Source organism: Gossypium arboreum, chromosome 8, assembly GCF_025698485.1.
Source record: "Gossypium arboreum isolate Shixiya-1 chromosome 8, ASM2569848v2, whole genome shotgun sequence".
NCBI lineage: Eukaryota > Viridiplantae > Streptophyta > Magnoliopsida > Malvales > Malvaceae > Gossypium > Gossypium arboreum.
In genome coordinates this window covers 62146592-62169204 of record NC_069077.1, presented here as the reverse complement: position 1 = coordinate 62169204, position 22613 = coordinate 62146592, and the positions used below count along the sequence as shown (strand labels likewise).

Genomic DNA, 22613 nt, shown 5'->3' with positions numbered 1-22613 from the left:
TGATAAATGAGATTGAAATGGTTGAGTTTGAAAGTATGGTTTGTTTATATAAGCATGTTAGGTAAAGTATGAGTGTTTTGGTTGGATTATGAAAGTCCAATATGCGAATTTGGTTTATATGAATTGGTGACTTGTGGCTGTTTAAGTTTTCAAAAATTTGTAAAGGAGTTAATATCTATGGTTTAGTCGGTTCTAGGACTAACATAGCAAATGTGAGTTTAGCCATACATGCCACATTTAACCTATTATAGTGTGATATCTCCTGACTCTGACAAAAATTGTTTGGATGAGATAGATAAGTTTTCCAACCGAGCTAATTCTGATAGTATGGAATGTGTACTCAATTGTTTGAATAGAAATGTGTTGATTATGAGTTGAAACTCATAAAGGTACGGATCAAAGAGTATGACATTTTGTTATTGATAAATGATATAATTATATGAGCATACGGGTTATGATATTTGGATTATGATTATTATATAAAATACTTTGATCGTGAATTACTGATTTGAGTCGGCATATGAACTATGTGTTAAGAACAAAAGTGATTAAAAGCAAGTATTTATTAAATGTTTTGAGAATTTGAAATTAGAAAAGAACTGGCTATTTGTGATAGTATGTGTTAAGTGCATGTATGAGAGAGTTAAACTTGAGGCTTTACTACCCTCACCCCCTTATCAGTGAAATGTTAAAACGAAATCTATAAGATTTAGTTGAATAAACTCACGAGTGTGGAGTTACAGAAGTCTGTGTTCGGAAGATTAATAATGTGGTCAGATAAGTGAATGAATCAGCAAATGAAAATAGTATTCAAAGAGATATTGGATAGTTCTGGAGACTATTCAGTTTATGTAAAGTCACTGTTATAGAAGAACTTAACTCCGATTAAATGAACTATATAGGTAAGTTATCTAAGGAAAGTATTAACTGGAAGCTTCTCTGGATTGATTTCTGTTATTGATGGGATATGTACCGCCCCAAATATTTATTAACTTGTTTGTGTGCTGTGATGCATGAATGCATGCTTGCTTCAGTGGTTAAGTGTCCTGAGAAGTGTTGGAGAAGTCCTGAGTTCAAGCTTTGGCTTCTGCAAAAATTTTGCTTTTTGCTTGAATAAACCATGTCTCTTGGCAGTAGGGTTCTTAAATAAATATGGTAAGGATGTGTCATAAAAAGCTTACTGGTCAAGGGGATAGGGGTGTGTTACTTCTGCTAGGAGACTTGAGTTTGAATGCTTACACCCGCAAAGAGATAAATATTTTTGCTGAGCTGGGCGGCAAGAGGTTGTGTTTCAGTAAAAGTCTGAGTAATGGGAAGGTTGGAGAGATTTTAAGCGTGTTGAGGGGAGAAAAGTTAGGAGATTTGGAAGGGATTGGGATTGTGTTCAGTGGGAGTGATGTTGGGAGGGATTCAAGGAGAAAATTAAGGGAAGTTAAAGGGGAGTGGTAGTAGTTGGCCGAAAGTGGGATTCCCCATGATGCTAATTCAGTCATAGCTAGGTGGTGCCGAAACTGAGTGATTTTTGGATTCCCATTTTGATAGCTATTGTTCTCTTGCTACTTTCTTCTTTATTTCCCTTTCTTTCGGGTTTTTTCAATTGTGATTCCTTTCGCTTGTTTAATAAGACGAGTTGTGTTGTTGGAAGTACCTTTTGGCTCTTGTAGCTTGCGTTTTCCTTCTTCTCCCTCCCATCTCTTCTCAAATGGTTGCCCTTTTTGGCTGAACATCTAGTACTTCCCTATCTTCCAAATCATTTCAGTTTAGCTTGGGGTGATTGAATCTTTCCTTCTCTTCTTCCTTCGCCTCTCAAGTACAATTTATTCTTTGACCAAATATTGTTCTTGCACTTATCCTTTGTGTACTGACTCCTTCCTGTGTTTTTCTACACTGATCTTGGTGGTAAGTACTGCTATCTTAATTTTGTTTTATTCACCCCTTTCCTTTTCTGCCGAATCTATAGTTCTCTTTTTAACACCTTCTCTTCTGGCTACTATGTAAGGGCATGCCATTTATCTGGATACATGCGTAGTAAGAGAGTTTTCAGAAGCTCAAGAGAGTTCTGACTGAGGCTCCTGTCTTAATACAGCCAGAGTCTGGGAAAGAATTCACTGTCTACAGTGATATATCACATGTTGGTTTAGGATATGTGTTGATATAAGAGGGTAAGGTGGTGGCTTATGCATCACGTCAGCTTAAGACGCATGAGGCAAACTATCTGATGCATGACTTGGAATTGGCTGCAGTGGTATTCATTCTAAAAATTTGGAGGCACTACTTGTATGGTGAGAAGTGTATCATATACACAAATCACAAGAGCCTCAAGTATCTCCTCACTTAGAAGGAGCTAAACCTTAGGCAACGCAGATGGATTGAGCTGCTCAAGGATTATGACTGTACGATTGAGCTGCACAAGGCCGTAAGGCTGCTACTGACCTGAGGGCAATGTTCGCTCATTTCAGCTTGTTTGATGATGGTAGTCTATTGGCTGAACTTCAAGTTAAACCGACGTGAACTGGACAGATTAAGAGTAGATAGTTAGAGGATGAGTCATTGGGTTCCCGTTTTTGATAAATAAAGAGTGGGAAAGCTTTAGATTTTGGACTGAATAGCGAAGGGGTACTTTTTTTTCATGGGAGAGTCTGTGTACCGAAAGATACTAAATTGAGGTAGTCAATACTGCAGGAGGTGCACAATATTCCTTATGCTATGCATTCTAGTGGGAATAAGATGTACCGAGACCTTCGTGAGTTGTATTGGCAGCCAGGTCTTAAAGAGGAAGTTACCAACTTTGTGGGTAAATGCCTTACTTGTCAGTAGGTTAAGGCTAAACACCAGTTACATTTAGGGTTGCTTCAGCCAGTTAAAATTCCGTTGTGGAAGTGGGAGAGAATAACTATGGACTTTGTGAGTGGGCTACCCCTAATGCCTTCTAAGAAAGATTTGGTGTGGGTCATCGTGGATCACTTGACCAAGTCTGCTCATTTTATACTAGTTCGTACGTTTTTTCTATTGTAGAAGCTAGCTAAACTGTATGTGACTGATAGGGATTCTCGCTTCACATCTCGGTTTTGGAAGAAGATGCATAAGGCACTAGGTACAAGATTAGACTTCAGTACTGCGTTTCATCCTCAGACAGATTGTCAGTCAGAGAGGGTCATTCAGATACTAGAGGACATGTTAAGAAGTTGTGTAATAGATTTCCAAGGCAGTTGGGAGGACTATTTACCGCTAGCAGAGTTTCCGTATGAGAATAGCTACTAGTCTAGCATACAGATGGCACCGTACAAGGCATTGTATGGTCGTAGGTGTCATACTCCTTCGTGTTGGACTAAGTTGGGTGAGCAGCATGTTTTGGGCCCTGAATTGATTTCTGATATTGAGGAGAAGGTTAAATTAATTTGAGATCGACTGAAGGCAGCATCAAACAAACAAAAGTCATATGCAGATCTGAAGCGTAAGGAGATTGAGTATTTTGTGGGAGACTTAGTCTTTCTCAAGGTCTCACCATGGAAAAAGGTACTGAGATTTGGACGGAAGGGCAAGTTGAGCCCTAGGTTTATTAGGCCTTACTGTATATTGAAGCGAGTGGGACCAGTTGCCTATCCACTAGAGTTACCTCCAGAGTTAGACTGGATTCATGACGTGTTCCACATCTCTATGCTGAGGTGCTATCGCTCTAATCCCGCACACATCGTCTCAACTGAGGAGATTGAGTTTAGGCCAAATCTGACCTTTGAGGAGGAGCCGTTTCAACTTTTAGATCTTGATATTAAGGTACTGAGGAGTCTGTTCCACTGGTTAAGGTGTTCTGGCGTAATCACAACTCCGAAGAAGCCACGTGGGAACCCAAATGGGCAATGCAATAACAATACCCACATCTATTTTGACTAGGTAAATTTTAAGGCCAAAATTTCTTTTAGGGGATAGAGTCGTAGTGCCCCAAATATTTATTAACTTTTTTGTGTGTTATGATGCATGAATGCATGACTGCTTCAGTGGTTAAGTGTCCTGAGAAGTGTTGGAGAAGTCCTGAGTTCAAGGTTTGGCTTAAGCAAAAATTTTACTTTTTGCTTGAATAAACCATGTCTCTTGGCAGTAGGGTTCTTAAATAAATATGGTAAGGATGTATCATAAAAAGCTTACTGGTCAAAGGGATAGGGGCGTGTTACTTCTACTAGGAGACCTGAGGTCGAATGCTTGAATGCGCAAAGAGATTAATATTTTTGCTGAGCTGGACGACAAGAGGTTGTGTTTCAGTAAAAGTCTAAGTAATGGGAAGGTTGGAGAGATTTTAGGAGTGTTGGGGGGAGAAAGGTTAGGAGATTTGGAAAGGATTGGGACTGTTCAGTGGGAGTGATGTTGGGAGGGATTCAAGGAGAAAATTAAGGGAAGTTAAGGGGAAGTGGTAGTAGTTGGCTGAAAGTGGGAGTCCTAATGATGCTAATTCGGTCATCGCTAGGGGGTGCCGAAACTAAGTGATTTTTGGATTCCCATTTTGATAGCTATTGTTCTCTTACTACTTTCCTCTCCATTTCCCTTTGTTTCAGGTTTTTGCAATTGTGATTCCTTTCCCTTGTTTAAGAAGACAAGTTGTGTTGTTAGAAAGACCTTTTGGATCTTGTAGCTTGCGTTTTCCTTCTTCTCCCTCCCATATCTTTTCAAACGGCTGCCCTTTTTGGCCGAACATCAAGTACTTCCCTATCTTCCAAATAATTTCGGTTTAGCCTTGGGTGATTGAATCTTTCCTTCTTTTCTTCTTTTGCCTCTCAAGTAAAATTTACTCTTTGACCGAATATTATTCTTGCACTTATCCTTTGTGTGTTGATAAACCATAATTTATACATATTTTTATTTCATGCTTAGCATATTTTTGGGATGAATTATCCTTAGATTTGGTGAATTCGATGCTCCTAATCCTTTAATTTCATGTTTTATACTTAGGTGAGCATAGGAGAGTAAAAAGAGCGAGAAACGGGCCGAAAATGGAGAAAATGGACAAACATGAGAAATCAACACAGCCTGGACTTCCTCACACGGGTAAGCCATACGGCCGTGTCCATTTGGCAGAATCGAAGCACAACTTACACGGGTAGACCACACGCCCGTGCCTATGTAACAGCCTTGAACACAGATTGAAGAAATCGCACACGGGCGTGTCACACGGGCATGTCCCTATCGAGCCCAAGCTTAGTTTTATTCAGAAAAGGCCACTCTTAAGGGCTTTTAGGCATTCTAAATCCTATTTAAACACCTGAGGAGACACTTAGAAGAGACACAGAGAGTAGGAGGCAAGGAATTACTCAAGGAAAGCCGATCGATCCATCTCAGAAGCCAGATTCATCGTCAAGACTGAGGATCTCCCTTTAATTTCCTTCACGAGTTTTGGGTTTTCTTTATGTTTTGTTATCTTTATTCTTTTAAGATGTTTTCTTTCACAATTATGAACTAAACCCCCTAAATACCTAAGGGGAATGAAACCTAAGATAGATCTTGTTATTATTATCTGAATTGTATGATAAATATTTGACTTGTTCTTAATTATGTGTTCTTAATTCTTGTTTTAATATTCCAGGATATTGATTCAAGTTAATGCGCTTTTCAGAGGAGCAAAAGCCCTTGTCTAACAGTAAATTTATCGTAATTAAGTGGAGTTGATTGCACGCCTAGAGATAGGGTGACAAGATTTTTCCGGATTAGGGTGAAACCTAATAAGTGACTCCATGGATCGAGTTAATACAACACTAGGGTGTTAATTAGAATGATATGTCCATTAATCAACCTAGGGTTAGAAGTTATGAGTCTCAAGAGAGATAATAATATAACTTAGGGATTTTTATGGATCAAGTCAAATGAATAAATCGTCTGATTCAGAGTCAAATAACAAGTGAAGTCTAGGTGGATTTTTCCTTCGGTATTGTCTTAATCTATCAAGTTTTCCCAAAAGCTTTTCCTCAATTTTCTCTCTGTGCACCCTTAGTTTAGTTAATTAGTTTAGATAAACAAATCCCTTAATTTTTAGGCTAGATAATAAAAAGAACGTAATTACTAGTACTCTTGGTTCCTTTAGGTTCGACAATCTGGTCTTGCTAAAGCTATACTACTGTTCGACAAGTACACTTGCCTTCGTCGTGATAATTGTTAGTTTCAAGAACGGTCAATTATAAATTTTTAAAACCTGTTGCGAATATCACATATCAAGTTTTTGGCGCTGTTGCCGAGGAACTAAGATATTAGGAACACTCAATTTTTATTACTTTAGACATTTTACTTTATTTGCAAATTGAATTTTTATTTTCTTTTCTAATGTTCTATTTTATTCGCTTCTGGCAGGTTTTTTATAGTGTATGACTAGAAGAAAACCGTGGGGACCATTACTATTTGATAGTGGGATCAATCGAACAGCTCGCAAAAACCAAAGAGAAATAAGAGGAAGGTTAAGATACACAGAGGAAGATGAAGAGGACGATATTCAAACCACAATCGAGGAGATGGCTAAAAATCAGGAAAATCCACTACCTCCTGCGATTTTCACCGATCTAGTAAATCAGAATCATGCTCCACACACTATGTATGATTATGCTAAATCGAATTTAACAGGAACTGAGTCAAGTATAGTTGACGCAAATGCTAGTGGGATTATCAATAATAAGACACCTGAGGATGCTTATGAATTTATAGAAGAGATGTCACTGAATAATTATCAGTGGCAAGTCATGAGGACAAAGCCAACGATAGCAGCCGGTGTTTTTAACGTCGATTCGGTCACTATGCTCTCTAATTAGGTAGAACTTTTGAATATAAAAATTGTCGGTTTTTTTGGTTCTTCACAGGTTCACCCAGTAATGCAATGCAATGCGAGTGGAGAAGGGACGACCAATTTAGAATACCCACTTTATGGCCACATCATGGAAAACGAACAATTAAATTATATGGGTACTAATCCTCGACCTCAAAATAATCCTTATAGTAATACTTACAATGCAGGATGGAGGAACCATTCAAATTTCCCATGGGGAGGCCAAGGGAATCAGAGACCACCACCACCTCTAGGCTTCCAACAACCACCTTATCAACAGGAAAAGAAGTTGAACCTTGAGGAGATGCTAACAAAGTTTATCTCGGTTTCGGAAACTCGCTTTCAAAATACCGAAACAACACTTAAGAATCAATAAGAGTCGATCCAAGGGCTTGAAACTCAAATTGGCCAACTCGCCAAATTGATTTCTGAACGACCACAAGGTAGCCTGCCGAGTAACACTGAATCTAACCCAAGGGAACAACTCAACACAATTACCATCCAAGACGAGGAAGGGTTAGTTGAACCTGAACAAGAACCAAGGTAAGGAATTATGGTAAGTAAAGGTGAAGGTGAGGTAGACCATAGTGAGTAGAAATCGGTAAGTGTACTCACGAGTGCCATACCCCAATGCGATAAGGAAAGACCGCACAGATGAACAATTTCGTAAATTCCTTAAACTATTAATGAAATTACACATTAACTTACTATTTATTGAAGCTCTTTCGCAGATACCAAACGCAATCAAATTCTTAAAGGAGCTTTTAGCAAATAAATGGAAGTTGGATGAGGCGTTGCATATGGAGTTAAATGCAGTTTGCTCAGCCATTCTATAAAACAAGCTTGCCAACAAATTGAAAGATCCAGGGAGTTTTACGATTCCTTGTTTAATTTGTAGCTTAAATATTAAAAATGCTTTGGCTAATTTAGGGGCTAGTATTAATTTCATGCCCTACAAAATGTTTAAACAACTAGGTCTTGAGAAACCCGAACAAACTAGGATGAGTATTCAGTTAGCCGATAAAACTATCAGATTTCCTAGAGGCATCATTGAAGATGTACTTGTAAAAATTGATGAATTTATATTCCCAATCGATTTTGTTGTTCTAGACATAGAAGAAGGTAGTGACGCACCTGTAATTCTAGGAAAGCCCTTTTTAGCAACTTCTAGAATCGTTATTGATGTTGGTACAGGTGAACTCACACTTCGTGTGGGTGATGACTCAATTACTCTTCAAGCTCGAAATACTATTAATACTGATCATGTGGTGCAACCTTCCTTGCAGGAAATAAGTTCTAAAAGCATACATGAGCCTTGTTCAAATAACAATAAAGAACCCATTTGTGAAGAACGAAGGCTACAAGTCGAGGAACTAGATGAATGGCGGACACAGAAACAGAGAGCACACGATAAACCAAAACCACCCCATGACGAGCTCAATATTTCACCAAAACAACTTAAAGTTGGAGACAAAGTACTATTAGATGCAACTGACCCTCGGATTGCCACCTCTGAACCTAATGCAGAAATCCCTCTTACGGTACTTAGCATTTTCCCATACGACACAGTCGAGGTAATTCATCCCAAATTCAGTACGTTCAAGGTAAATAGTACTTGTCTAAAACCTTATTTTGATAAAATTGATAGCAAGGATGAGGAGTGTAAACTCCTCGCACCACCATGATTATGCAACAAAGAGGTAAGTCGAGCTTAGACTATAAATAAGTGCTTCTCGGGAGGCAACCTGAGCACTAAGAGTGTTAACTTCTTTAAATTTTAGTTTTTAAAATCTAACCACTAACTGAGTCACTGAAGCCAGGTTTTCCAGAACCACATGTCCAGGCAGATGGGTGTGCCATAGGCCATGCCCATACCACGGAAGGCAACACGGCCATGCGATATGGCCGTGTGAAAATAAGATAAAGTTTTTCCCCAACACAAGATCCGATAAGTTGCCATGGGCATGGGGTGTAGCCATGGACGAACCTGTCAAAACAACACGGGCATGCGGCACGCCCGTGTCTTGAAGCTGTGAACGACACTAAGAAATTAACACGGGCGTGCAACACATCCGTGCCAATCACCCATGGTTGATACTGTCAAACCAACACGGGCGTGCACATTTGAACACGGGCGTGGGAGAAGTGAACGAAGTAGGACACGGCCGTGTGACATGGCCGTGTGTACCAACACGCCTAAAGAACATGGGAGTGGGACGAATTTTAGACGCGCCCAAATTTAAAAATCACAAAACACACGGGCGTGCCCCACGGCCGTGTGCCCCAAAATCTATATAAACCCCTCAGTATTCATCATCTCCTTCCCCAAAATCCCTAACCCTAGCCACTGCAACTCTTCACACACTCTTCCTACCACGCTCGTGCGCCAACCACAACACCACCATCGACGACCCAAGCTCCTACCTCTACCAAGCTCTTGCATTTGTTCATTCTTTTCTCTTTATTTCATTTACTAATTTGATTTTTCTTATTTTATTTTGGCTGTTAATCTTCATAGTTCTAATAATCGCCATGCTTATGCTCTTTGTTTCTTGCTATTCTAGTTGATGAATTATAGTACATTCATTCTTATGTTGCCATGGACTTCAATCTATTTCCCATGTTATCATTCTCATATGCATCCATGCACTAGGCATTATTCTCGTATTCCTATTCATAGTAATGACTTAAAATACCTGATTGGGTTATCTTTTAGCATAATTGTTTTTAGTACATGACTCCTATGAAGTATCTCTATTTAGTTATAACATGCATTGCATATTTTTCAATGCTATTGTTGGGGAGTAATTTTATTATTGTTTATTTTGTCTTGCCATTTTAGATATCATGTCAAATCATGGTAAGGAAATCGCGGTCCTCGCTTCAAAGAAGAGGAAAGGAGCAGCATCATCCTCGGGTCCTATCCCGGAGATCAGACACCCCTTTATTCAGTTTCCCATAGGACCCGAGGAAGAACTCTTTTAGATACTTCAGGCCCGACCTTTGGGGTGGGCCGCTGCATTGATTGGGCTGTACTTGAACAAGTCTAACTAGCTGACGCTATCAGAGCCCTTCTGTCGATTGATCCATGGGAGCTCTTCTTTGGGATCATCGAGCCGACGTACCTCGAGCTCACACTGGAACTCTATTCGACCTTTTGCTTCCAAATCATTATGACAGAGTTTGATGATCCAGGAATGGTCTAATTCCGTCTCGGTGGTTTGGTTCACCAGTTGAGCGTACCTGAGTTTGGAATCGCACTGGGACTGTACACAGAGGAGTTCATGGACGACAACGAACTCGACACCTTCGATCGCCATATCACTATTCTCCTTCGAAGTGTTGAAGTTCTTTATTCCCTAACTCGGCCACCTATGATCCTAGCTGCTCTAAGGCATCAGCCCTCGCCCTATCCCTGCGGTACCTACGCGCCATCTTGACCCACACTCTGACAGGACGGTGAGAGAGCACCAGCGTCATCAACACTCGCGATGCTTATTTCTTTTGGAGCATGGTGAACGGGAATGTCTTCGACCTTTCCTATTTCATTGCCCTCACCATTCGCCATCAGATGGAGTGGCATAGGAGAGGATTCATCTCCATTGGTCCCTATGTGACTAGACTGGCACGATACTTCGGGCTCCTCAACACAACAACACAATCATCCTCCCTCACCCTCATCGGTCAGATGTCCCCACAGGGCATCTCGAGTATGCTACATATGAGGATTATGAGCGTCGACGTGGAGTTGACCCGCCTTAGTACTGCCTGGAACAATCCACCGAAGAGGAGGACCTAGAAGACATTACTGATGATGTCCCTCCACAGCACGAGGACCCACCGTCTCAGCCACCACCCATCCATCGTTCAGTTCATGCGGTGGCTTCATACTCTGACATTTCTGAGCGCCTTACTCGATTTGAGCAGCAGTGTTTTCAGCGCTTGGATCACGTTGATGCTACTTCACATCAGATTTGTCAGCACCTTCACATCTCATTGCCACCACCACCTCGCGAACCATCTGGCGATGACGATGTTTAAAGACTTTTTATTTTTTATTTTTATTTTCACTTTTATCTTTATTTATCTTCTTTAATCACTTTTTAATTTATTTTCATCTAATACTATTTCATTTTTAGTTTTTATAATTTTTATTGAACAATTTATAGTTTCGGCTATTTCATTACGAGTAATTATGCTTCTCTATATTCCTAAAGAGTTCTTGATTTTATCACAGTTATAAAGAGCTCCAAAGCTCATCATCACTTAGGAACTCAAAACTCCATTGGAAAAGGTTCTCCACGACTGCCTTGTCCTGCCCGACCACCACAATAACCTCTTCACTGGACACTATGGTTGTGGAACCCAACCTCTACCACCACCGGAGTATCCTCCTCCAATCTTATCATTGCCTTGGTCGATTACTCTCCATACCTCAAATTCAAGGATTCCATTCAACATTCAGGAAGTTTCACTTCTCTCCCTCTCTCTTCTGATTTTATCTTTATATCACTATTATATATCTTTGTACATTGAGGACAATGTACATCTTAAGTGTGGGGGGGGATATTATATCATTATCAGAAAAATCCCTGAATTTTGTCTTGTTCTCAAATAATCTCTCATATCATTATTAGAATGAATTTTGATTAATTTATGATCTTTATTGATATGTCTTGAATTAAAACATAGGCATTCATGCATTGATGGTTTAAACTTTAAAGAATTAAAGAATCAAGCATGATAAGTTGATTTTTCAGTTTTAAAATTTTTTAGGTTGTTTCCCCAAGTTCAGGTATTATCTTGAGTTGAATTGACAGGTTTAACATCAAAAAGCCATAATTTTTGTGAGATCTTGAACATTTAAGAGCATCTATTATTTCTTTCATGCTTACTTTTATTGTAGCTTTGAGTGCATCAATCTTGATTTGTTATTCTAGAACTTACTTGATTATGCATGTCAAGACCACACCATTTGATTTGATATGACAAGATGATAAAGGCACTTAGGTTTAACCCACTCACTCCACAAAAGCCTGCCTTCACAATTAACCCTTAGTCAACCCCCTTGAGCCCAATAACCCATTCACTGATTTACCCTTAATATTAACCCATAACCCATTATTGTTGAAATCCCCTAAATTAATTTGATCCCTATTTTTATCGAGATTTGATTTGAATAAATTGCTTAGCTATGTTTTATTTTTGATAGATAGCCTATGTTATTTGACTTGTTCTTAAAAAAATTATAATACATACATATATATTAGTAGTATTTCATTGTTTTTAGCTTAAGTGTTTAATCCCATATTCTGAGAAGAAGCTCACTTGTATTCAATTGATAATTAGTTATTTTTCTTGTTAGGTAATTTTTTAATTCAATCTTGATTCTAACCTTTTCGTTCAATTTGTGACCACACCCCCTAACCAAAGCCACGGTACAACCCTCTAAAGACCTTTTGATTGATGTATCATTTCAATATGTAGTGGTGGAGATTTGATTTTCATGCAAGCCTATGGTAATAACTTTTCATATTGACTAATGAGTGCTTCATTTATTGTTCTTGAATACCTCGAGTGATTTTAGTGAATCTTTAGTCAGGAGGTTAAACTTTGTGATATTTTGAATCAAAGGTAATCACTTAGATAAGGGGAGACACCTATGTTTTCGTGATAAAATGCTCAACTTGGAATGTCTGAAACTTTAATGTTCTTCTACTTAAATTCTCAATGTGTGTTTACTTATGGTTTATTGTGACAGACTATTGATGACAATTATAAGTTGAGAAGAATTTATTTTGATTATGAGTTGAGGATTTTGCTTGAGGACAAGCAAATGCTTAAGTGTGGGGGTATTTGATAAACCATAATTTATACATATTTTTACCGCATGCTTAGCATATTTTTTGGATGAATTATCCTTAGATTTGGTGAATTCGATGCTCCTAATCCCTTAATTTCATGTTTTATACTTAGGTGAGCATACGAGAGTAAAAACAGTGAGAAACAGGCCGAAAACGGAGAAAATGGACCAACATAGGAAATCAAAACGGCCTAGACTTCCTCACACGGGTAAGCCACACGACCGTGTCTATTTTGAAGAATCGAAGCATGACTTACACGGGTACACCACACACCCGTGCCTATGTAACAACCTTGAACACGGATTGAAGAAATCGCACACGGGCGTGTCCCTGTCGAGCCCAAGTTTAGTTTTATTCAGAAAAGGCCACTCTTGAGGGCTTTTAGGCATTATAAAGTCTATTTAAACACCTGAGGATGCACTTAGAAAAGACACAGAGAGTAGGAGGCAAGGAATTACTCAAGGAAAGCCGATTGATCTATCTCAGAAGCCAGATTCATCATCAAGACTGAGGATCTCCCTTCAATTTCCTTCAGGAGTTTTGGGTTTTCTTTATGTTTTGTTATCTTTATTCTTTTGAGATGTTTTTTTTTCATAATTATAAACTAAACCCCCTAAATACCTAAGGGGAATGAAACCTAAGACGGATCTTGTTATTATTATCTGAATTGTATGATAAATATTTGACTTGTTCTTAATTATGTGTTCTTAATTCTTGTTTTAATATTCCAGGATATTGATTCAAGTTAATGTGCTTATTCAGAGGAGCAAAAGTCCTTGTCAAAGAGTAAATTTGTCATAATTAAGCGGATTTGATTGCACGCCTAGAGATAGGGTGATAAGATTTTGCCGGATTAGGGTGAAACCTAATAAGGGACTCTATAGATCAAGTTAATACAACACTAGGGTGTTAATTAGAAAGGATTTCAATTAATCATCCTAGGGTTAGACGTTATTAGTCTCGAGAGAGATAATAATATAACTTAGGGATTTCTACGGATCAAGTCAAATGAATAAATTGACTGATTCAGAGTCAAATAACAAGTGATGTCTAGGTGGATTTTTCCTTCGGTACTGTCTTAATCTATCGAGTTTTCCAAAATGCTTTTCCCTAATTTTCTCTCTGTGCACCACTAGTTTAGTTAATTAGTTTAGATAAACAAATCCCCTAATTTTTAGGCTAGATAATAAAAAGAAAGTAATTACCAGTACTCTTTGTTCCTTTGGGTTTGACAATCTGGTCTTGCTAAAGCTATACTATTGTTCGATAGGTACACTTGCCTTCACCGTGATAATAGTTAGTTTCAAGAACGGTCAATTATAAATATTTAAAACCTGTCGCGAATATCACGTATCATGTGCTGACTCCTTCCTGTGTTTTTCTCTACTGATCTTGGTGGTAAGTGCTGCTATCTTAATTTTGTTTTCTTCACCCGTTTCCTTTTCTGCCGAATCTATAGTTCTCTTTTTAACACCTTCTCTTCTGGCTGACGATTGTTAGGGGAGCATTTGCGCTAGTGCTACATTTTTGTAGTGGCGTTCTTTTGTGGGAAACCGTGAACCGATTACTTCCCTCCAATCACAGTTCTGCATTTCGTTAAGTGGTACATTTGGTTCAAGTGGTTTACATTTAGGGTGGTACTTAACAAAGTTAGGTTCTAATGCAAATCCTTGACAAGGAGTAGATGATCACTAGCTTTATGGAAGAGCAAACTCTACTTGCTTAATCAAGGTAGGTGAATGGTACGATTAGGGATTTAAGTGTTAATAAGAGGGTGTTAACCATAACGATTTAAGGGCTAACATTGGATCATATTTGGATCTAGGTTGGAGTACGTGGTGATTGGCGTTCTTCTTTCAACAGGTGTGTAATCACACTGCTTCAATTGTAAAACAGCAGAAGCCAGAAAACTGGTATCGTCGATGCCACGTAGGCATGCGCTCACTCGTGTGGTCATCTAAATGCATAAGTGCGAGCATGTGATTGTAGAGACCACCACAAGTGATTTCGTGGGCTTAGGTTGTTTTGGGCCACGTTGGATCGAAATGGGTTGTGTGGGCCTCAAGGCTTACGGGCCCAACACGAGTAAACCACACGGATGTGTGGAGTATAAGGGGCCAGGCTGTATACTTCACATGTCCAAGGTCATTATTGAGATTAATGGGCCACATGGGCGTGTGGGCCCACATGGGCCGTGTTATGGGCTTTGGGACCACTTCCACTGTTTGTTTGATTAAGGTCACACGGGTTGCACAAGACAACTCTGGGCCTACTGATGGGTCGGTAAGTACACTTAGACGCTGTACTGTCAAAATGACTGTTATACCTCTAAAGGTAAAATGACTGATATACCCCTATGCAATATTTAACTGTTATACCCCTAAAGGTAAAATGACTGATATTATGACATGACAGGTTGCATGGGGGTGGGTTTGATATATATATTGGAGGAAGTGTACTGTACTAGCAGCTTTGCTGCAATTACTGAATAGTCCCGCAACCGGTGCTATATTTGGCATGTAAGGATGGGTTGGTCAATTTTATCCCCACATGGAGTGTAGGGTTGGACAAAGCTGAGTGTAGAGGATGGTTGGGTAGGATTTTTGTTGCCTTTCTGTTATTATTACTATAATAGGCTAAAGCCCACACTGATACTGGACTGTTACTGAATCGTACTTAGGCCCAAACCATTTTACCTATGGATTGTTTGATTAGTGAAAAGGGATTACACACTGAGTTTTCATAAACTCACCCCTCTGCTTTCCTGTGCAGGTAACCCTTAGATGGGTCAGTACTGCGAGGGACTCGATAGAGGCCACACGACTAATTTTGATTACTGTCTCAGTTTTATCCTTTAAGTTAATTAATTTGGGTTTTCGATTATATAATAAGGCTCTTAAAGTTTATTTTTAAAATTTGGGATTTCCAATTATTTGATTATATTTGCTAGCTTTAGGACGCAAGTTTTCAAAAGGATATATGTTTTCAAAACACCACGAATACACAAACATGTTTCTCTAACTTCCACAAGAAATACCATTTTCAAAAACTAATAACAATTCAATATGCTTAACAATTATTTAAACAATTTGAGTTTTTATCAACAAACATGGTACTTGGAATTATTTTTAATCGAACTTTTATTCGAACAGAATGATGCTTTCCAAAACTCACTTCAATGTGACATCGCAGATTCGGCCATAATGTCCAGGCCAGGTTTAGGTTGTTACAGAATAATATGAACTTAACGATGATAGAATTAGATAGTTGAATAATGTATGAATTATATTGATGGTTGAGTGTAGTGGTTATAGTCGGGCAGTTACTATGACTTCTTCTGGACAATCTATCTGTACATTTAAACTCAGATGAATATGTGATTTTTTAATTTTAGAAGGAATTCTTATCGTATGAGAACATTAGCAAAACATGCTTATAGACGAAAGTATCGTTGGTCTGTTTGGGTTATGTTCGACATTACTCTGTCTTTCTTTGGTATTTATTCCATTGTGTGGATATGAAAGTTGACGGTAAAATTTGTATAATGCTAATATTTTGTTTCTACTGGCTATTGTTCTGTTGAATATATGTAAAGATTATATTGCTTTTGCTACTGTGGATTCAAGAATTTATGAGTGATTGTAACACCCCTTACCCGTACCTGTGACTGGGACCAAGTACGAAGCGTTACTAGGCATGTACTCGAACATTTTCGAGAAACACAGATTCTAATATTTCGTTCCAAGTTAAAATCAATCCAATAACATCTTGGGGTCCTTATCATGGGCATACGAGACCCAAAACATACATTAAAAATGGTCCGAGACTAAACCGGGGACCTAAGAAAATTTTAAGAAAATTTCTAGGTTAATGTCCCACACACCCATGTGGAGACAATGCACACGCCCGTGTGCTTTGGGACATGCCCGTGTTCCCTACTTGTGTGAAATTAATTGAATTTATTTCCTATTTCAAACCTACAAGGGTTTTCACACGGTCGAGCACACGCCCCTGTCCCTAGCCCGTGTCCCTTACACAGCCTAGACATGCCTGTGTGATCACCCGTGTCTAAGAACTTGGACATTCTGTTTATGATGTCAGCATGCATTTAGGGGCACACGACCAAGACACACGCTCGTGTTCTAGGCCGTACCCTCCACACGGTTGAGACACACGGCTGTGTCTCTACCCGTGTGTTTACTAGCATGCATTCTGACTTAAAAGTTTTAGGTACAGGGGACACACGGCCATATCAATCGCCCATGGGGTGGTCCGTGTGTCACACACAGCCTAAACACACCCCGGTGTATCTACCCATGTGGACCTTGTTAGGCTATTTTCCAAGCCTTTGGTCACCCTCTATCATCCTCATACTCTTATAGATTACCCTAATACATAATAAGGCCTAATTATACATCCCGAATGACCTTGATATATCTAATTGCATGTAAACCTCATCTCATCGGTTTTATACATGCTAGGTTATTACCTTTTGTATTAAGGATTTCTATGTCTTATAACACAATTAAGATTGACTCATTATCTTAACTCATTACCAATTATAACCTAGCCATCCCTTGTGATTTGGTCACGTTACATATACTTAATTGTGATCTGCCATATTTAAATATCACAATAACATTTGGACATAAATATGCACAAATTTGTAGGTCATAACCTACATAATAATGATCCAATTTCCATGGCCATATACAAGTGAACACGTATACCTTTATAAGCCTTCATGTTGGCTCATCAAATGACACATATTACAAAATAACAAAAGCCCTAAACATGCCATTGAATAAAATAAAAGTATCTATATGTAAAGCTAGACAAGATGATAGTGTGTTCATTCTCCAACAGTCTTCCAACCTCTACGAGTCTTCGAGCTCTGTAAGACAGGGAAAAGAGAGGGGTAAGCATTTACATGCTTAGTAAGCTTGAACAACTGGAAAGTAAACTTACTGACTAGTTAGCATACATCCATATTAGGCAATGAAACCAACAAGCATGAATTAGTTTCCCTATCACATGCACTCAACAGACAAGTTAGTTCCATAACAATACACCATGTCATTTGTCTTAGATAAGCTCATCATTCAAACTTTTCATTTTTACATCTCTTGTTAATCCTGTTGAGTTTCTCAGAAATCTCGATGAATTATCCATTTACCGTTAAGTCATAAGAGCGATCATCTCAAGTATGTACTCCCGTGAACCTCACATCTTTCGGTAAGATTACCAATCCATGCTAAATCTCTTGTAGCGATAAACACCCATAATGAGCTCGGGTCTGAATTACCAGTCTAGGCTAAATTCAGACCTTAATCGGATTACCCGTTCGGGCTAAATCCAGTATGCACACATATTCTTCGGGAAGCTCGATCACTAAAGGAACACCCATCCAGGCTAGATCCTTTCTATATTTAAGATCAACGGATTACCCATCTGGGCTAAATCCTTTTTCTGCAACACATACAAGATCTCAAGACATGGTTTATCCATCGAATTTCCCTTTTGACTTCAACAGGGACATTTATTATCATATCATTATTATTAACATATATCATGGATTTTCATGCCATTATCATAATTAGTTATCATACATTCATAAAACATGCAATTAGACATATTCATAGTTTACTTAAAGTTATTCAAACTTACCTGGTCTCCGTTTCGATTTTGCATCTCGGTTATTTCGAAACCTTTCGTTTTCCTCGATTGACCTTCGAAATTTGTTCCTCGGGGTCTATAACAATAAAAATGAATCATTAATACCTCACATTATTCTTTTTGAGTCTAAATTTCACCCCTAGACAAAATGACTGTTTTGCCCCTAACCTTTCACATTATTTACGATTTAGCCCCTAAGCTCATATGATGAAATGCATGAATTTTCTACATTACCCAAGCCTAGACAAATGTTCTTTCCTCTTATGGCAGCCTACAGTTTTCCATTATTTCACATTTCTACCACATATTTTACACGTTTTGCAAAAAGGTCCTTTTAGGGGTTTTTCATGAAAATCACCTAAAAAAAGATGTTTAACACACATCCAACTTTCATTTTTCTCCATAAAACATCAAAGAATAAACATGTCACACATGGGCCACTTTTCAAACATGAACCCTAACTCAAAATATGGGTAGAAATGGAGAGAGTAAGCTACCAGGAGTTCAAAAATATGAAGAACATTAAAAATGGGGCTAGAGAGCACTTACTATTGAGCTTGGAAAGCTTGAAAACCCTTGATATGGAGAACCCAAATTTTTGACAGCAACATGGAGTGAATGGGCTAATTTTTGGCTTATTTTCCCATTCTATTTCATTAATTAGCAAAATTACCAAAATGCCCTTAAGCCCTTTCTTTCAAATTTTATCCAAATATGCCCATTTTTGTCCAAAATCTTAGAAATTGGGAAAATTTCTCTTTAAAGACTTCTAATTAATAATCTAAAGCAATTTCATGCAAATTGCTTCTAGAATCCAAGTTTTGCACTTTATTCAATTTGGTCCTTATATTCCAATTGGACACCTTACTCATAGAATTTCTTCATGAAACTTTAACACATGTATATTTTCATATTCTAGACCTCATAATAATCATAAAATAAATATTTAAACGTCGAATTTGTGTCCTAAAAACACTATTTCGACAAGGCCCTACTTTGCGATGTTACATTTCTCCCCCCTTTAGGGACTTTCATCCTCGAAAGTCTTACCAGTAAACAAGTTCGGATATTGGCTTCTCATGGTTTCTTCCGGCTCCCATTTCACCTCTTCCCCACCATGTCAATGCCATAAGACTTTTACCAAGGCCACATCTTTATTTCTTAGTTGCTTAACCTCACAGGCTAAAATCTTGATCGGTTCCTCACCATAAGTCATGTCTGGTCTAATTTCAATCTCTATCGGTGAAATTAAATGAGAGGGGTCGAATCGATATCGCCTTAACATAGATACATGGAACACATTGTGAATCTTTTCCAGTTCTGTTGCCAATGCTAACCGATATGCCAAAGGTCCTACTCGTTCAATAACCTCATATAGTCCAATAAATGGTAAACGCCAAATTATACATATCTATACCCCAAATACTTAGCATATTTATGGATGTTTATTTCTAGATTTGTGGATTTTGGTGCTCTTAATCTGGTTATTTCATGTTTTGTACTCAGAAGAGCACTAAGAGTCGAAAGGATCCAAAAACAAGCTAAAAAGGGACAAAAACAGAGCAAATCGAGAAGATGACTTGGCCTAAGCCTTGCCACACGGGCATCTCACACACCCGTAGCCTTCGAGGGTCTCTACTAAGGCTTTCACGATTCACACATCTGGCCATTGAGTCCACACGACCTTGTGCAATTCAACAGATTGAACACAGCCTGGTAATCATGTCACACGGCCGTGGCACACGGGCGTGTCCCTTTTTCAAAGAGTTGTATTTTACACGGAAAAAGTTACTTAGGGAGGAAGAAAGCCAATCCAAATCCTATATAAACACCTTAAGTGTGACCTAGAAGGAGGCCGCTCTTTCTAGAACTTTTCTGGAATACAGAACCATACGCCAGGAATTACTTGAAGAAAGCTAGACTATCCATCTCAAAAGCCGGAGTTACTCCAAGACTGAAGATCTCTTTCAGAATTCCTTCAAGGGTTTTAGAGTTTTCTTTATGTTTTGTTATTTTCATACTCTTGAGATGTGCTCTTATTTTATTATGAACTAAACCCCTTAGATACCTAAGGGGGATAAAACCTATGATGGATCTTGTTATTATTATTTCAACTGTATGATAAATACTTGCTTTGTTCTTAATTATGTGTTCTTAATGCTTGAGTTAATATTCCGAGTATTAATTCATGATTTGATGTGCTTATACAGAGGAGGAATAGACCCTGCCTAAGAGTAGATTTGGCATAATTAAGCGGAGTTGATCGAATGCCTAGAAATAGGGTTATGAGTTTTTTTCGGATTAGGGTGAAACCTAATATGGGAGTCCATAGAGTGATTTACTGCTTCCCTAAGGGTTTTAATTAAAAAGAAATTCTGATTAATTCAACTGAGGGTTAAACGGTATTAGTCTCGAAAGGGATAATAATATAAGTTAGGGAGTCTCATGGATCAAGTCAAGTGAATAAATCGTCCAGTTTAGAGTCAGATAACAAGTGAAATCTAGGTGGATTCCTCCTTGGGTGTCGTCTTTATCAATTGCTTTTCTTCAAGTCTTTTTCCAATTTTTTTCTTTGCTTTAATTAAATCAATTAATTAGTTTAAACAATTAGTTAATTAAAACAAACCCTTTTTACTCTTAGGCTAGATAATAAAAAGATAGTTATTACTGGTACTTTTGGTTCCCTTGGGTACAATATCCCGGTCTTGCCATTACTATACTATTTTTTGATAGGTGCGCTTGCCTTTTTATAGTGATAATACTTAGTCTAGGTTTGATCTTGATTATAAATATTTATTACTTGTTACGAATCACGCGATCATGTTTTTGGCGCCGTTGCTGGGGAACTGAAATATTAGGAACACTAAATTTTTATTACTTTAGCCATTTATTTTTATTGTAATTTTATTTTATTTTATTATTTATTAATTTATTTTTTTCTCTCTCTTGGCAGGTTTTTATAGTTTATGACTAGAAGAAACCCGTCAGGATCATTACTCTTTGACGAAGAAATCGATCGTACAATTCGAAAAAATCAAAGAGAAATAAGGCGTAGTTTATGATACATGGAGAACGAGTGAGAAGACGATACTCAACCCCCAACCGAAGAGATTGCCAAAAACCCAGGCGATCAGCTGCCTCCTGCAATTGCAGCTAATAAAAATCCTACTCCACTTACTATGTATGATTATGCTAAACCTTCTTTAACAAGAACTGAGTCTAGTATAGTTAGACTTGCTATTGCTGCGAATAATTCCGAACTAAAATCTAACACAATTTAGATGATATAGCTGTTTGTTCAGTTTGATGGTTTGCAGGATGAGGATCCCAACACGCACTTGGCAAATTTTCTTGAATTGGGCGATACATTCAAAATCAATGGCGTTTCTGATGACGCCATTCCTCTTCGGTTATTTCCCTTTTCACTGAGAAGCAAAGCTAAACAGTGGTTGAACTCGTTACCATGAGGGTCTATCATACTTGGGAACAAATGACTGAGAAATTTTTACTAAAATATTTTCCGTCGGCTAAAACAGCTAAATTGCGGAATGATATCTCTTCTTTTGTGCAAATGGATTTAGAAACACTTTACGATGCATAAGAGAGATACAAGGACTTACTGAAAAGGTGCCCTCACCATGGGTTACTGCTTTGGCTGCAAGTGCAAACGTTCTACAATGGTGTGAATCCCTCGACAAGACAAATGATTGACGTAGCTGTTGGCGGAACCATCAACAATTAAACACCGAAAGATGCCTATGAATTCATAGAGGAGATGTCACTAAATAACTATCAGTGGCAAGTTATGAGGACAAAGCCAACCAAAACAGTCGGCGTCTATAACATCGATTCAGTCACCATGCTCTCAAGTCAGGTATAACTTCTCAATAAAAAGATTGATAGTTTTCTTGGTTCTACACAGGTACATCCAGTAATGAGGTGTGACTCAAGCGGAGGAGGTGTGCATACAAAATATCAATCCTTCAATCCGACAACCGAAGAGGAACAAGTCAACTATATGGGTAATAATAACTTTAGATTTCAAAATAACCCATACAGTAATACTTATAATGCAGGTTAGAGGAACCACCCAAATTTTTCCTAGAGAGGTCAAGGAAATCAAAAGCCACAAAATCCTCAGGGTTTTCAACAACCACCTTATCAATAGGAGAAAAAACCAAACCTTGAAGAGATGCTTTCTAAATTCATCTCGGTGTCAGAAACCCGTTTGCAAAATACCGAGATAGCACTTAAGAATCAACAAGCATCAATCCAAG

At 38.3% G+C, this 22613-nt stretch overlaps 1 non-coding gene across 1 annotated transcript; it reads right to left on the bottom strand.

Moving 5' to 3' along the window:
• Positions 1–21874: 21874 nt before the first annotated feature.
• On the bottom strand, positions 21875–21981 carry LOC128280361 (small nucleolar RNA R71). The gene has a single exon (XR_008270541.1). It is a non-coding gene; the product is annotated as a small nucleolar RNA R71 (small nucleolar RNA).
• Between the last annotated feature and the right edge of the window lie 632 nt (positions 21982–22613).